We start from the raw sequence: 4643 nt of genomic DNA on the forward strand, positions 1-4643 counted from the left end.
AGAGAGAGAGAGAGAGAGAGAGAGAGAGAGAGAGAAAGTTGTCGTTAGTAAAATGAAAGTAGTTAACATTACCTAAGTATATTGAAGTCTGCGTCACCTCCACATAAAAATCGATCTTTCCTGACAAATAAAATAAATATTACAAGGTCCTTCCTAAACTGTTTTCAGACAGAACAGTTATTACCTAGTGGACATAACTATACTCATTTTTTTTTTTTTTTTAATTGAGGCGAAGATGCACTTGATAGGTTGATGACGATTGGCTAAATGCAACATGTCCGAATAACATTTACTAACCCAATTTTCCCCATCAGATAAATGTTGTCAATTAATAATAAAGAGATTATGAAGTAACGTTGCATTCAGCCAGTCATCACGAATCTGTCAAGTGCATCTTCTCCTCGATAAAAAAAACTGAGTATAGATCCAATCTCAGCTGTGCCTAGACAGACCAGTTATTACCCGGTGGACATAACTAGATCCTATCTCAGCTGTGCCTAGACAGACCAGTTATTACCTGGTGGACATAACTAGATCCTATCTCAGCTGTGCCTAGACAGACCAGTTATTACCTGGTGGACATAACTAGATCCTATCTCAGCTGTGCCTAGACAGACCAGTTATTACCTGGTGGACATAACTAGATCCTATCTCAGCTGTGCCTAGACAGACCAGTTATTACCTGGTGGACATAACTAGATCCTATCTCAGCTGTGCCTAGACAGACCAGTTATTACCTGGTGGACATAACTAGATCCTATCTCAGCTGTGCCTAGACAGACCAGTTATTACCTGGTGGACATAACTAGATCCTATCTCAGCTGTGCCTAGACAGACCAGTTATTACCTGGTGGACATAACTAGATCCTATCTCAGCTGTGCCTAGACAGACCAATTATTACCTGGTGGACATAACTAGATCCTATCTCAGCTGTGCCTAGACAGACCAGTTATTACCTGGTGTACATAACTAGATCCTATCTCAGCTGTGCCTAGACAGACCAGTTATTACCTGGTGAACATAACTAGATCCTATCTCAGCTGTGCCTAGACAGACCAGTTATTACCTGGTGGACATAACTAGATCCTATCTCAGCTGTGCCTAGACAGACCAGTTATTACCTGGTGGACATAACTAGATCCTATCTCAGCTGTGCCTAGACAGACCAGTTATTACCTGGTGGACATAACTAGATCCTATCTCAGCTGTAGGGACTTACCAGGGATTCACCGATAATTTTTCCTGACAGTTGTCCTGAGGTCTTTTTTCCGGGTGTTAGGCTATTTCCCCGGGTCTTCTTGCCCCGGGGATATCTTGTTCCTGGCTCTTCTTGCTCTTGGGGTCTTCTTCCATTTAAGATGGCAGAGGAGGTTGGGGGGCTGGGGTGACCACATTGACTGCCTCTTCAGGGATGGAGATCGAGGCAGTTTGTTGTGGCAGAGCAGCAGAGGGATTAATATGGTGAGGGCTGCCCGGTCTTCTTGTGGATTTACAATTGCAGATTGTGTGCACGAAGGTTTTCGGGCCTGGGTGGTATTATCCTCATCAGCTGCACATCAACGTGGATGTTTGCGTCGATCTGGGGCGGGGGTAGATCCCTCCACTTGGCTGCCAGAAGGGCTGGTGACAGAGGCAGCTTCTGGCCCCTTACTCCCTCTTCTGATAATACACTCCACTCTCTCCCCCTCCACCAAGGACTTTCCAACCTTCCTGAGGTGTGGCTTTTTGATGGCGGTGCAGTGGACAAAATTTCCTGCTGGTTGTCCATCCTCGTGATGAAGCCATAACCTGGCCTGAAGCTGTACCACTTGACCTTCCCCGAGGTGGTGGTGGGTGGGGAAGGAGTAGTGGGGGGTGTGGAGGAAGTGTGGGTCCCTGTGGTGGGCCTGGCAGGCTGGGAAGGACATGTTGCTCTGGCTGCTGCTCCACCCGAACTGCTCGTGGAAGCTTCGGCCAGGCCTTATATAGCTTTGGCAGACTAACTACCACCCGCCAGAAAATGGAACTAAACACCGCCCGGATACACATCAACTATGCACCTAAAAACCGCCCGAAAGCCATGAATCTCTGCCAAAAATCCAACAATGAAGAAAATGTGTCATGGAAAATACTGCTATGAATATGTTACCACTAAATTAACAGCAACAACAACAACAACAATTTAATAATAATAATAATAATAATAATAATAATATTAATAATAATAATAATAACAATAACAATAATAATAATAACAATAATAATAATAACAACAGCAACAACAATTTAATAATAATAATAATAATAATAATAATAATAATAATAATAATAGTAGAAGTTGTAGTAGTAGTAGTAGTAGTAGCAGTTGTTGTAGTAGTAGTAATAGTAGTAGTGGTAGTAGTAGTAGTTGTAGTAGTAGTAGAAGTAATAGTAGTAGTAACCAATAGTGAGGATGACAATAGTGATGATAGTCATTAGAGTGATCCCTGCAGAGAGAAGTCGACGTTTCCAGCAGAAAGAAGCCGACGTCAACTGTAGAGATAAGTTGATGTTACCTCTGCAGAGAGTTGTCGGCGTCACCTGCAGAGAGTTGTCGGCGTCACCTGCAGAGAGCAGTCGGCGTCACCTGCAGAGAAAAGGCGGTGTCACTCGTAGAGAGAAGGCAGAGAAAAGTCAACTTCCCATTCCGAGAAAATGAGATGTCACCAGCAGAGAGAAGTCGAAGTCACCTGCAGGAAGAAGTCTATGATGCTGTAATTGCAGCGAGAACTCAACATCACCTGCAAAGAGAGGTCGATATGATCAGCGACCAGAAGACAATGCAGCCTCCTAAGAAACAGTCAATGTCACCTTTAAAGAGGAATTCGAAGTCATTTGCAGTGAAGGACAAGTCTATGTGAGTGGAAAAGAAGTTTGTGTCAACTGGAAAGAGACAGAAGTCAACTTTACGTGTATATATGTGTGTGAAAGAGAGAGAGAGAGAGAGAGAGAGAGAGAGAGAGAGAGAGAGAGAGAGAGAGACAGACAGACAGACAGACAGACAGATAGACAGACAGACAGAGACAGAGACAAACAGACAGACTAACAAACAGACAGACAGACAGATATATAGAAACTCTTCGTTGATTGAAGGAGAGAAGTCTACCTTACCTGAGAATGCTGAATTATGTGTCACCTGTTGTGACATGTTGATGTTACATGCAAACAGATTTCTACGTCACCTGTAGAAAGAGAAGGAACCCACTCTGACTCTAGAGAGATGTTATCTTTAACTCCGTAGAGAAGTCTGTGCAACTTGCAGAGAAAAGTCGGCGTCACCTGAAGAGAAGTCGACGTCACGTGCAAAAGGAAGTCAACGTCCCGTCCTGAGAGAAGGCGACGTCACCTGTCGACAGAAGGCGACGTCACCCGCAGAGAGCACCCAGAGATATCCGAAGAGAGCACCCGACGTCATCCTCAAACAGATATCGATCATATTCTGGACCAGTTGATGATGTAACCTTTGAAGATGCAATCAGTGTCACCTGTAAAGGCAAAACTGTCATTTGCAATGAAGGGAAAGTTGATATTTGGGCAAATGGAGTTAATGCGACCTGCAAAGTGACAAAAGTCGATGTTATAAGAGAGAGAGAGAGAGAGAGAGAGAGACTCGTCGCTAAAAAAAATAAAAATCAATCTTCCTTGAAGGTACTGAATTCAGTTTCAGTTGCCGTGATATGTAAACATAACAAATCAAAATCCGGCGTCAAACGCAAAGAGAATTTGACGTCCCTTACAATGAAAAGCTGACACCTGTTGGGAGAAGTTGACGTTACCTGGGAAGAGCTGATGGCGTCACCTGCAGAGAGACACTGATGTTTCCTGCAAAGAAGCCGACCTCACTTGTAGGGATAAGGTGACGTTACCTCCGAAGAGTGGTCAGCGTTACCTACAGAAAGTAGTCGGCGTCACCTGTTGAGAAAAGACGGAGTCATTTGTAGGGACCAGGGGACGTCAAAGGCAAACCAAAGTCGACATACAGTTCCAAGAGAAGGCGATGTCACCTGCAGAGAGAAGTCAGTGTCATCTGCAGAGAGAACTCGGCGCCACCGTCAAAGAGAAGTCGGTGTCATTTGCAACCATAAGACGATGCAACTTCCAAAGAAGCAGTCGATGTCACCTGGAAAGAAGAACTGAATGTCATTTGCAATAGAAAAAAAAAAAATGGGAGAAATGGAGTTCCCCCGAGCTAAGCTCTGTATTGGACTATATAGCCCCGCTAGGGTTACAGGAGCGAGCTACCACTCCCGGCCCGGCAGCCCGGGCGAGGCTCGAACTCGCAATCCCCCGATTACGAGTCCAGCGCGATACCACTGTGCTACCGCGCCCCCCATTTGCAAAGTCGATATGAACGAAAAAAAAGGTCATGTCAACTGGAAAGAGACGAAAGTCAATGTTCTGTGTGTGTGTGTGTGTGTGTGTGTGTGTGTGTGTGTGTGTGTGTGTGTGTGTGTGTGTGTGTGTGTGTGTGTGTGTGTGTGTGTGTGTGTGTGTGTGTGTGTGTGTGTGTGTGTGTGTGTGTGTGTGTGTGTGTGTGTGTGTGTGTGTGTGTTCATACCCATTTGTATCTTTATAGGAATGAGTCCGGCTCATACTGTCCAGTGTTTTTAACTATTTTAATCAT

The sequence above is a fragment of the Coenobita brevimanus genome, chromosome 109, assembly GCF_032717465.1.
Source record: "Coenobita brevimanus isolate Jiangsu-jjx chromosome 109, ASM3271746v2, whole genome shotgun sequence".
NCBI classification, from domain to species: Eukaryota; Metazoa; Arthropoda; class Malacostraca; order Decapoda; family Coenobitidae; genus Coenobita; species Coenobita brevimanus.